Source organism: Pleurodeles waltl, chromosome 3_1 (assembly GCF_031143425.1).
Source record: "Pleurodeles waltl isolate 20211129_DDA chromosome 3_1, aPleWal1.hap1.20221129, whole genome shotgun sequence".
Lineage (NCBI taxonomy): Eukaryota > Metazoa > Chordata > Amphibia > Caudata > Salamandridae > Pleurodeles > Pleurodeles waltl.
The window spans coordinates 1,485,058,834-1,485,072,084 of NC_090440.1; positions in this window are offsets into that span (position 1 = coordinate 1,485,058,834).

The window sequence follows — 13,251 nt, forward strand, 5'->3', positions numbered from 1 at the left end:
ATAAGGGGGACAATCATGAGAGTCTAATTTCCTAGCAGTGGTCTTGGCAAGTGTCTGGCTTCTGTCTGGTTCGCAGGCAATGTTTGCAGGGTGGTTCACCTTGTGCAGGGGGTGGGGTGCTGGTGGCCTGTGGGTCCTGTGGCGTGGCCTCCTGCCCAATAGCTGCAGCGGAAGTGGAGAGCTGGTCAATGGACTGGCTAGTGGTAGGGGCCCCCTGGTGTGCTGTTGCCTCCCTCATGATGTTGGCCATGTCTGCCAGCACCCCTGCTATGGAGATCAGGGTGGTGTTAATGGCCTGCAAGTTCTTCCTGATCCCCTGATACTATTCCTCCTGTAGCCGCCTGTTCTCCTGCACGTTGTCAAGGATCTGGCCCATCGTGTCCTGGGAATGTTGGTAGGCTCCCAGGATCTCAGACAGTGCCTCCTGGAGAGTCGGTTCCCTGGTCCTGTCCTCCCCCGGCACAGATCAGGCCTCCCAGTGTCCCTGTTGGCCTGTGCCTCTGTCCCCTGAACAGTGTGCCCACTGACCCCAGGTCCCTGACTGTCTTGGGTATGAAGTGTTGCCCGAGGTCCCTGTACAGGTGGGCACACTGCTGACTGATTTGTCCTTGGTACAGAGGTGTTAGTACCCTGGGTGGGTGCTGTGGTGTTGGATCCTGATGGGGAGGTGCTGTGGTGGACTGTGAGTGGGCTTGGGTGACCGGCTGTCCAGTGGTCTCTGATGGGCCAGGTAGGTCCTCTAGATCCAGAAGTCCAGAGTTACTGTCATCACTGTGGGCATCTTCGGTTAGGGGACTGGATAGTCGTGGCACCTCCTCTCCGCTGACATTGGCTGGGGTACCTGTGGGGATGTAAGTGATGTATTATGCTTCATGTCTGTGACATATCGAACATCCCTGGCTTCCCCTCTATTGTTGGTGTTGCCCTGCCACCTTTCACTTGTGTATGGTGATGTATTGTGTGATTGTTAGTTCCCCTATGCTGTGCATGCTTTGGTGATGGGTGTCCATGCAGGGCTGGGAGGGCTGTCCATGCATTGGTATAGAATGCAGGGCTTGGCATTGAGGTTAGTCATATGTGTAGGTGCAGTGTGTGGGATGGAGTGGAGTGTTAGGAGTGAGGGTGTGAGATGGCATGCAGGCATGGGAGGTGATAAGTGGTAATTATTGACTTACCAGTGACCAGTCCTCCGACTACTTCAGTGAGTCTATGCTGTGAGCTGTGGGGGAGGAGTTGGGGGTGCACCGCCAGTCCTCTGTATAGCAAGCTGGAGCCTTGCTGCTATGGAACGTACCTTCCCCGGTAAGTCATTCCACCTCTTCCTGATGTTGTCCATTGTTCTTGATGCTGTCCCACGGCATTCACCCTGTCTACGATTCTCTGCCATAGCTCCATCTTCTTTACAATGGATATCTGCTGTACCTGTGCTCCAAACAGCTGTGGCTCTACCCTGACAATTTCCTCCACCATGACCCTTAACTCGGTGTGTGTGTGTCATAATAAGGTGAATGGATATTCGCCACTGCAGCGGTATGTTGGCAGCTGTCACCGCGGAAGTAAACAGAATTTACCGCCAATGTCATAATGAGGGCCTTAGTGCTTGGCACACGTTAGTTTCAAAATGTGAATCAAAGGTCTGTTATTTCCATGTTCAATTTTCACTGTCATGTAACAGTGATGACACCAATTACATATAGAAGTGAGCTTTAGTATATTATCCCTATACTCTCAGTGTGGTTAAAATATTGAACTGTGTTCTTTCCAATACTAACATGCTGCACTGATTAATCCCTGAATGTTTGAGAAGTCTAAATACTTGATAATTGATTTTCATTCTTCTTCACCTGTTACATGCCTGATTGTGAGTGTGACTGTGTTTTAGAAAGTTTCTTCAAGACCCAACAAGCAAAAAGTACACGGTATTTCTGGAACACTTTAGATAGGTCTTCCAGTGGGGTCACATTGACTTAGGGACAAGGTGGGAACACATGTAGATAGTATAGAAGGCTAAACATTGAATCTGGTTGCAGGTTCCATGCTGTTTCTTGAAGATCCCTGAAGAGATGGGGAGACCAATCAAAAGTGGGAAAAGGAACCCTGACAGGCAATCCTAGTTTGTGGGAATTGGCAGAGTAGTTTTAGTACATCGGTTACATGAAAAGTGTTATTTGACTAAATGTTTAAGATATCTGCTCTTGTAGACCACAGCTAGCCATCTTGATCCTGCCAGGCAATATCCGTGTTTCTCTCTCTCTCATCCATCCCCTTTCCCCTGAAACGTTCCCATGCCAATCACATACAAGTAAGTGGGAGGCATGCAATGTCTAGGTGGAGTTGGAACAAGCAATTTGGGTCAGGATTGTGTCTCGATGGGACGGACAGGTCAGTGCCTGACAAAATGCTTGCCTTTCATATCAGTACTAGGCCAAGGGACATTTCTGATAATATGTTGAGGGTGTGTGTACAAGTATCCTTCCACAGCACTGCATTGTGTTACACACCCTAATTGACCAGGTTGAAACCTGCAACAAATAACATTAGTTAGTATGAAATAGGAGCCACTGTGAAGTACATTATGGTATGAGTGGATGGATGTAGTTGGAGTAACTGATAAACCCATAGGAATCAAGAATATGAATCAATTCCTACCAACATGTATTTATGTCATTTAACAGAATGTATTAGTCCAATGTGTTCCATATAAATTACCCTGAACAAAATATTAGAGTCTGTGAGGGTAGTTGGTGAGGGTCTCTATCTGTTGACAAATATCACATTGTTTGATGTAGTTGCTAGTCTGTTTGCATAAACAAGGCTACCAGTAGTGTTGCATTAAGCCCCTCACGTGCAGATGCCAATGCCTCATGAGGTTCCCTGGGTAAATCTAATCTGGACAGCTTGTTGGTTTTTATCTTTTCTACCAATCTTGCTTAAGTTACTTCAAATTTTGGTCTGAATTAAGGGTAGCAGAATATTTAGGATGAAAGCCTGTGAGAGGCTTTATGCCTTGTATGGATGATAAAATATCTGTGTTGATTTCCTTATGAGGTCTGGCTAAGGCTGCTAATCTGACAGTCTGAATTGCAGGTTTGGCAGTTAAGTTCCATTAGCTTGAAAAACATGAAATCCATCACACTAATGACTCAAATTATGTCTCACATGGACCAATAGAAGCTTATCTTGTAAGGCAAATATCCTTCTTCTGAGTTGCTTATCCTTAATAGATTTTCCCTTAGAATTTAGTCTAAAACTATCCTACAGGACAAGAATAAGGCACGTGTTCATTGGTGGAAGACAACCCACTATTATGGCCTGATATTGCAATTGATCTAATATATTTTGATACCATGCTTTGCTTTCGATTTTAGATGGTATTGAGCTTGATCTTGAGCTTCACTGAAAGGAAATGCTATGCGCAATAGAATGTTCATCCCATCCTGCTTGGTCTCAGTATAAGTCTGAATCCTGTCTTACAGCCCATTCACTAGTGTAAATATCCCTGATATCTTCATGAATGATTGGGGAAAAAGCCACTATGATTACAATCTACCCCTGGGGTGCTTCATTAATAAAGCCTGGAAGCCAATCCTCCTTAGCTAGTATGATGTCATACGGGGTCATTACAACCCTGGCGGATGGTGCTAAAGCAGCAGTAAGACCGGCAACAGGCCAGCAGTAAAATAATTGGAATTACGACCGTGGCAGAAACCGCCAACAAAGACAGCCACCTTAACACTCCGACCGCCACAGCGGTACAAACAAACAGGTGGAAGACAAAGTACAGCCCACAGTATCACAATAGGCCAATCCACCACCTTTTCCGGGGCGGATTTACCGCAGGCAAAAACACGGCAGAAACAGGATTCTGAAGGGAAAACGCTCACCTCTACACACCCCACGAGGAACTAGGACACCATGGAGCCAGAACTCCAAATTCTCCCTGCGATAGTCTTCCTGCTCCTCTACCAGGAGCACGAATGCCGGCGGTGAAGACCACAGTGAGTACTGCACCTACGACACAGGGGAGGGGGGAGGCAAAAAACAGGGACACACAAATGCAACACCCCCACCCTCACCCACTACAACACCCACACTAATACATATTAATACATGATAGTCACACCCCCAACCCCCCCGGAAGAATGCAAAGACAAAAGGAAATTAGTGGAACCATTGTAATATATTAAAATCAAGTAGGCAAAAATATACATATACACCATAAACAAAATATACTCCAAGCATAGTATTCCAGGTAGTGCTCCAAATAAGTCCGTGGAACACTGGGCCCACACTGTATGGGCGAGGCCCACACAAGATCCCCGACCATGATGGAAAGAACACTGCAGGGGCATCAGAGAGCAAGAAAACAAGCACCTCAGGGGGAGGAAAAGAGGGGGCACCTCAGCCGGTTGAGTGCACAGCGCCAACTCCACGAGAGGGCCACATGCCCACCGTTCAATCCTGTGGAGTGCAAAGCCACAGTCTCTCAAGTCTCTACAGTGGGTGGGTTGCCCACTGTTCCATTCTGGGGAGTGCAAAGCCAGTCTCTCAAGTCTCTACGTTGGGTGGGTTTCCCACTGCTGCATCCTGGGGAGTCCAAAGCCACAGTCTCTCAAGTCTCTACAGTGGGTGGGTTGCCCACTGTTCAATCCTGGGGAGTGCAAAGCCACTGTCTCTCAAGTCTCTACAGTGGGTGGGTTGCCCACTGTTCAATCCTGGAGAGTGCAAAGCCACAGTCTCTCAAGTGAATAACAGTCTCCACTGGTTCTGGAGGGGGCTTTGTGCTCAGAGTGCTTCATCCTGCTAAGGACAGAGGTAGTGGATGTATCTCTCCACTGTTTCTGGAGGGGGCTTTGTGCCCAGAGTGCTTCATCCTGCTAAGGACAGAGGTAGTGGATGTATCGCTCCACTGGTTCTGGAGGGGGCTTTGTGCCCAGAGTGCTTCATCCTGCCCGTGATGGACTCAGTAGCGTCAGTGCCCTTGGCGCTCATGGGCCAGCGGTGCTTGAGTCGGCGGTGCCCTGTTCAGCGGTGCTTGAGGCGGCGGTGCCCTGTTCAGCGGTGCTTGAGGTGGCGGTGCCCTGTTCAGCGGTGCTTGGAGCAGCGGGCTCCTTTGCAGTGACTCAGCTGCTGGCGGTCCTCTCTGTCCCAGCGGGGCTTATGCTGACGGTCCCCTCTAGCCCAGCGGGGCTTGTGCTGGCGGTCCTCCCTAGCCCAGCGGGGCTTGTGTTGGCGATCCTCTCTAGCCCAGCGGGGCTTTTGTTGGCGGTCCTCTCTAGCCCAGCGGGGCTTGTGCTGGCGCTCCTCTCTAGCCCAGCTGGGATTGTGCTGGTGGTCCTCTCTGGCCCAGCGGGGATGATGGCTGTGGCCTCCTGGGCATCGGGGATGATGGCAGTGGCCTCCTGGGCAGCGGGGATGATGGCTGTGGCCTCCTGGGCAGCGGGGATGATGGTGGTGGCCTCCTGGGCAGCGGGGATGATGGCTGTGGCCTCCTGGGCAGCGGGGATGACAGCTGTGGCCTCCGGGGCAGCGGTGCTTGAGTCAGCGGTGCCCTGTTCAGCAGTGCTTGAGGCGGCGGTGCCCTGTTCAGTGGTGCTTGAGTCGGTGGTGCCCTGTTCAGCGGTGCTTGAGGCGGCGGTGCCCTGTTCAGCGGTGCTTGAGGCGGCGGTTCACTGTTCAGCTGTGCTTGAGGTGGCGGTGCCCTGTTCAGTGGTGCTTGGAGCGGTGGGCTCCTTTGCAGTGACTCAGCTGCTGGCAGTCCTCTCTGTCCCAGGGGGGCTTATGCTGACGGTCCTCTCTAGCCCAGTGGGGCTTGTGCTGGTGGTCCTCTCTGGCCCAGCGGGGATGATGGCTGTGGCCTCCTGGGCAGCGGGGATGATGGCAGTGGCCTCCCGGGCAGTGGGGATGATGGCTGTGGCCTCCTGGGCAGCGGGGATGATGGCAGTGGCCTCCCGGGCAGTGGGGATGATGGCTGTGGCCTCCTGGGCAGCGGGGATGATGGCGGTGGCCTCCTGGGCAGCGGGGATGACGGCTGTGGCCTCCTGGGCAGCAGGGATGGCGGCTGTGGCCTCCTGGGTAGCGGGGATGATGGCGGTCTCCTCCGCCGTGCTGCTCTTCCCAGACTTTCCTGGTTTCTAGTGTCCCTTCCCCACCTTGGAAGGTGTCGCAGCTGACTCCACACTCCCACCGGGACCCCTGGGAGCAGCTTTGGTGGCTGTAGTCTTCCCCCTCTCCTGCCGGGCACTGGCCAACCTTTGATGCTTCACAGGTGGGGGACTGTGTGCTGTGGCTCCGTGCCACACTGGCTGCCATGGTGGCCGCTGCACTCCAGATTCCGGTGACTACAGGCACCACTGATTCAGAAGATGTTGTGGCTGAGCTGCTAGTTCGGACCCAAGGAGCCGGACGGGGTGGGGGAGGTGTGGGAAAGAGGTCAATGTTGGACAGGAAACATTTTTTGGAGACACTTGGACGGGTAGCTGGAGGGGGTTTGGGAGTGGAGGAAGAGGTTGTGGCTGTAGGAGGTGTTTGTTTGCTGACTTTGGGTGAAGTTGCATGCGCTGGAGGCTGTCGTGAGGTGGATGGCTGTTGGGTGAGTGTGTGCCTGCATTTGTGTATCTTGGGAGGTGGCATCACAGACACACTGGGAGAGGACACAGGGGACCTGTGAATGGTAGTGGGGGTGGTGAAGCATGTGACCGGGGTGTGGTGGTGTGTGTGCTGGTGATGGCAGTAGTGGCTGTTGATGTAGTGCATGCAGGTGTGAGTGGAGACGAGACTTGGAGGGAGGAGGGAGACGAGGAGGAGTGGGACACAGTGGAGGCAGTGGATGTTGGTGTGTCTGCATGTGTCTGATGCTTGCGTGAGTGCCTGTGTGATGTGTGGTGCTTATGTCTGCCTGAGCTTCCCATGTGTTTTGAAGTGTGTGCATGCTGGTCTGAAGGTGTGCTTGGGATAGGCTGGGGTACAGGGGATTGGGTGTGGGTGGAGGAAGTTGGAGGGGGGAGGCTAGAGACAGGGACAATGGCTGCCATCAGTGCTGAGGCCAGAGTCTGAAAAGCTTGCTGAAGGGCTGCCTGACCAGAATGAATGCCCTCCAGGAATGCATTTGTTTGTTGCAACTGCCTTTCTACACCCTGGATGGCATTCAAAATGGTAGACTGCCCAACAGTGAGGGACTTGAAGAGGTCAATGGCCTCCTCACTAAGGGCAGCAGGCGTGACTGGGGCAGGGCCTGAGGTGCCTGGGGCGAAGGTAATGCCCACCCTCCTGGGTGAGCGGGCACGGGCCAAAGGCTGAGGGGCTGCTGGGAGGGCTGTGCTGGTAGGGGGGCTTGCGGCTGTACCTGTAGATGCTGGGGCACAGATGTTGCCGCCACCACAAGGGAGCTCCCATCAGAGGACGAGCCCGTGTCGCTGGTGTCAGCTCCTGTCCCCGCCGTGGAGCTCCCCTCGCCCTCTCTCCCACTGGTGAATTCTGAGTCCGTAGTTTCTCCCTCCAGGGCCATGTGGGATGCAGCTCCCTCATGCTCCGGTGCCACTGCTCCTCCGCCTGATGATGCTAATGCACACAAGAACAGGGAGACCACAAAAAGGGGGGGGGCGACAGAAGAAAGACATGTTGAATGCATGCATTACAGCTACAGTTGGCGGACACGACAGACACAGAAGCCCCCTGCACTACGCCGCACTCTTGGGCTCCACTGTTCAATTCCAGGGAAATGGCCTACTAGGCTATGGACGACATCTACACACATGGATGACACAGGGGCATGACTAGGTGCACTTGGCACTCTACAGAGGTGAGGTGGGGTGCCACATGGCCTGCCTTACGGAGGGACCTTGCCTACTAAACTTGCCCTGGCATTGGGAAACCCACAGCCCACCTCCCCTACCCAGACACCTCCACTGCACGCTAAATCAGCAGGATGAGAGTGTACTCACCACCTTGTGGCTGTTGTGATGCCCTCAAGCGCCTATCCAACTTCGGGTACGCCACCGCCAGGATCCTGAACATCAGGGGGTTCATGGTGCGACGGGAACCCATCCCACGTTGGGAGGCCATCCCCAGCTGAGCCTCCGCCGTCTTCTTGCTCCAGCGGCGAATGTCCTCCCATCTTTTCCGGCAGTGGGTGCTCCGTCTGTGGTAGACCCCCAGGGTCCGGACGTCCTTGGCGATGGCACCCCAAATATCTTTTTTCTGGTGGGCGCTGACCTACATAATTTGTACAGGGGGAAGAGAAACTTATTACCAACTGCACCGTCACAGTCATTGGCCCCCATCCCTACCCTTGCCATGTGTCACATGCACTCACCGTCGTTTCATGCACGCCACACTTTACCTCCTTCCTTCTTACATCCACCCCTCTCCACACAGGCATAGCCCATACAGCATGCTCCCAGAGTACTTACCTGTTTGTCTGGAGGACCGTAGAGTAGCGTGTACTGGGGGAGGACCCCATCCACGAGTTTCTCCAACACCTCCGATGTGAAGGCAGGGGCCCTTTCCCCAGACACTTGAGCCATTGTCTCTTCCAGACCGAGGTCACAACAGCACTTGCAGTGTAGGTCCTCTCCTGTAGAAGATCAGGTATCGAGTGATTGAACAGATAGAAAATGGCGGTCACGTCAGCAGTGGTGCGTACCGTCACCGCCGGCGTACATCGTCATTGGCTCCTGGGACCCATAGGGTCCAATGTTAACCAATGCAGCATTGCGCCGCGGTCTTCGACCGCCTACCGCGGCGGTGTACAACGCCAGCGCAGTTCCCTCACATCCTATTGTCCCACTTTACAGGTCAGGCAGCCACCATTTCAGGGGCCCACATGACTTAATTTTTAACTGCGTCACACATACCTAGGCCTAGACTCAACACACATACAGGCCACTTTTTGGATTATGATTCGTGCTCTGTGTAAGCTGTGGGTATGTACCTCTGAGTTGTTTGACTCTGTGCTTGCTGTTGTCCTTCATAGGCACCGTCCGCTGGGACATGTGAGGAGATGGAGGCATCCTCCGGTGTACCAACCGTTGGTGGACCTGTCGACAATGGAGGAAATACATGTGATCATCACCTACAGGCTTGACCGTGCCACAATCCAGGAACTGTGTACCCAGCTAGAGCCAGACCTGATATCAGCTATCCGCCATCCCACAATAATCCCCCATCAAGAGCAGGTGCTGTCAATGCTCCATTTCCTTGCAAGTGGGTCATTTCAAACAACAGTGGCCATAGCATCAGGGATGTTACAGCCTATGTTTTCCAACGTTCTGTCCAGAGTGTTGTCTGCCCTGCTGAAACACATGCGTAGCTACATCGTTTTCCCTCAGGTGGAGGATTTGCCTACAGTGAAAGGTGATTTCTATGCCCTGGTACACATCCCCAACATCATAGGTGCCATTGATGGGACAATTGTGGCTTTGGTCCCCCCCCCACAGGAGTGAACAGGTGTACAGAAACCGGAAGAGTTATCATTCGATGAATGTACAGATGGTATGTTTGGCCGACCAGTACATCTCCCATGTGAATGCCAAGTTCCCAGTGCATGACGCCTACATCCTGCGGAATAGCAGCATCCCTTATGTGATGGGTCAACTCCAGAGGCACTGTGTGTGGATATTAGGTGAGCACCTGGAAGCAAGACAGTGGGAATAGTTGCCTGGGTCTGTGGATGCCCCTATGAGTTAGTGTGTGTCTAACAGTTGTCCCTCGTCATTTGCAGGTAACTCTGGATACCCCAACCTGTCATGGCTACTGACCCCAGTGAGGAATCCCAGGACAAGGGCAGATGAACGCTACAATGAGGCCCATGGGCGAACTAGGAGGGTGATCGAACGGACCTTCGGCCTCCTGAAGGCCCGGTTCAGGTGCCTCCATATGACAGGTGGATCCCTATTCTACTCACCAAAGAAGATGTGCCAGATCATCGTGGCCTGCTGTATGCTTCACAACTTGGCTTTGAGACGACAGGTGCCTTTTCTGCAGGAGGATGGTCCAGATGGCGGTGTTGTTGCAGCTGTGGAGCCTGTGGACAGTGAAGACGAGGAAGCAGAAGAAGAAGACATGGACAACAGGGGCTCAGTGATCCTGCAATATTTCCAGTGAAACACAGGTAAGAATACAAACCTGCCTACTACATGTACTTAACCGGTTCTGTGCCTTGGACGAGGTGACCTCGTCCAAGGCTACAGTTCCCCTGTGCATTGGACAAGGTCACCTTGTCCAAGGCACAGGGGAACTTGGGGGAGCGCTAGCGCTCCCCCGTGCACCCCTCTCCCCCACAAGGCGGGGATGGAAGGGGAAGACCTTCCCCTTCCAACCCCGCCCCCGCCCTGCCCCCCCACCCCCCCCCGCCCCGTGTGACGTCACAGGGGCTTCCCCCAGAGCTTCCAGCGTGATTGAAAGAGAAATGCTTTTGCATTTCTCTTTCAATCACTGGGGGAGGCCCAGAGGGGCTTCAAAGGGAAGGAAATGTATTTCCTTCCCTTTGAAGTCTCTCCCAGGGTTTCAAAAGCCGGATTGCTTGCAATCCGGCTTTTGAAACCCCACTAGACACCAGGGATTTTTTTATTTATTTTAGAAAGTGACATAAGGGAGCGACCCCTTGGGCAAGGGTCGCTCCGGGGGGGGGGAATTTTTCAGGAAGGCCTTTTCTGCCCCCAGGGGGGCAGAAACCTCTAGGCACCAGGGATCATTTTGTTTTAATTTTTTTGTTATGTTTTTTTAGTTTTATTAGGTGGGGAGCGACCCCTTAGGCAAGGGTCCCTCCCCTAGGGGGTAAATTATAATTAGGCCATTTCTGCCCCCCTTGGGGGCAGATTGGACTATTTTGATGAGGCCAATCTTCCCCCAGCGGGAGCAGAAACCGCTAGACACCAGGGAGTTTTTTCTTTGCGTGAATTTCATGCAAGGGGAGCGACCCCTTGGCCAAGGGTCGCTCCCTGGGGGGGCAAAGTTATTTTGGGCCATTTCTGCCCCCCCTGGGGGCAGATTGACCGATTTTAGGTCAATCTGTCCCCAAGGGGGCAGAAACCACTAGGCACCGGGGATTTGTTTTTTTGCGCCAATGTCACGCAGGGGGAGCGACCCCGTAGGCAATGGTCGCTCCCGGAGGGGGTGGGGTGGGGTTTGGGGGGGCAAATTTATTTTAGGCCATTTCTGCCCCCCTGGGGGCAGATCGGCCTGTTATTAGGCCGATCTGCCCCCAGGGGGGGCAGAAACCTCTAGGCACCAGGGCAAATTTTTTTTTTGTGTTTTTTTTTTTGTTTGTTTGTTTTTTTAGAGATGGGTAGCGACCCATCAGGCAAGGGTCGCTGCCCTGGGGGTCAAATTGTATTTAGACCATTTTTGCCCCCCTTGGGGGCAGATTGGCCGATTTTAGGTCAATCTGTCCCCAAGGGGGCAGAAACCACTAGGCACCGGGGATTTGTTTTTTGGCGCCAATGTCACGCAGTCGGCCTGTTATTAGGCCGATCTGCCCCCAGGGGGGGCAGAAACCTCTAGGCGCCAGGGCAATTTTTTTTTTGTGTTTTTTTTTTGTTTCTTTGTTTTTTTAGAGATGGGTAGTGACCCATCAGGCAAGGGTCGCTGCCCTGGGGGTCAAATTGTATTTAGACCATTTTTGCCCCCCTGGGGGTCAGATTGGCCGATTTGAGGTCAATCTGTCCCCAAGGGGGCAGAAACCACTAGGCACCGGGGATTTGTTTTTTGGCGCCAATGTCACGCAGGGGGAGCGATCCCGTAGGCAATGGTCGCTCCCGGAGGGCGGAGGTGGGTGTTGGGGTGGGCAAATTTATTTTAGGCCATTTCTGCCCCCCCTGGGCAAGGGTCGCTCCCGGGCAGGGGGGTCAAATTTATTTTAGGGCATTTCTGCCCCCTCCCTGGCGCCGGCTGAGCTAGAAGCCAAACTACACAGGTAGGCACTTTGCAAAAAACACCTCTGTTTTCTGTGAAAAAATATGTTGTGTCCATGTTGTGTTTTGGGCCATTTCCTTTCGTGGGCGCTAGGCCTACCCACAGAAGTGAGGTACCATTTTTATCGAGAGACTTAGGGGAATGCTGGGTGGAAGGACATTTGTGGCTCCGCTCAGATTCCAGAACTTTCTGTCACCAAAATGAGAGGAAAAAGTGTTTTTTTGGCCAAATTTTGATGTTTGCAAAGGATTCTGGGTAACATAACCTGGTCAGAGCCCCGCAGGTCACCCCATCTTGGATTCCCCTGGGTTTCTAGTTTTAAAAAATGTGCTGGTTTGCTAGGTTTCCCCAGGTGCCGGCTGAGCTACAGGCCAAAATCCACAGGTAGGCACTGTTTTCTATGAAAAAATGTGATGTGTCAACGTTGTGTTTTGGGCCATTTCTTTTCGTGGGCGCTAGTCCCAACCACACAAGTGAGGTATCATTTTTATCGCGAGACTTGGGGGATCGCTGGGTGGAAGGAAATTTGTTGCTCTTCTCAGATTCCAGAACTTTCTGCCACAGAAATGTGAGGAACATGTGTTTTTTTAGCCAATTTTTGAGGTTTGCAAAGGATTCTGGGTAACAGAACCTGGTCCGAGCCCCACAAGTCACCCCATCTTGGATTCCCCTAGGTCTCTAGTTTTCAGAAATGCAAAGGTTTGGTAGGTTTCCCTAGGTGCCGGCTGAGGTAGAGGTCAAAATCTACAGGTAGGCACTTTGCAAAAAACACCTCTGTTTTCTTTCAAAAAATTGGATGTGTCCATGTTGCGCTTTGGGGCAATTCCTGTCGCGGGCGCTAGGCTTACCCACACAAGTGAGGTATCATTTTTATCAGGAGACTTGGGGGAACGCTGGGTGGAAGGAAATTTGTGGCTCCTCTCAGATTCCAGAACTTTCTACCACAGAAATGTGAGGAACATGTGTTTTTTTAGTCAAATTTTGAGGTTTGCAAAGGATTCTGGGTAACAGAACCTGTTCCGAGCCCCATAAGTCACCCCATCTTGGATTCCCCTAGGTCTCTAGTTTTCAGAAATGCACAGGTTTGGTAGGTTTCCCTAGGTGCCGGCTGAGCTAGAGGCCAAAATCTACAGGTAGGCACTTTGCAAAAAACAACTCTGTTTTCTTTCAAAAAATTGGATGTGTCCACGTTGCACTTTGGGGCATTTCCTGTCGCGGGCGCTAGGCCTACCCACACAAGTGAGGTATCATTTTTATCGGAAGACTTGGGGGAACGCTGGTTGGATGGAAATTTGTGGCTCCTCTCAGATTCCAGAACTTTCTGCCACAGAAATGTGA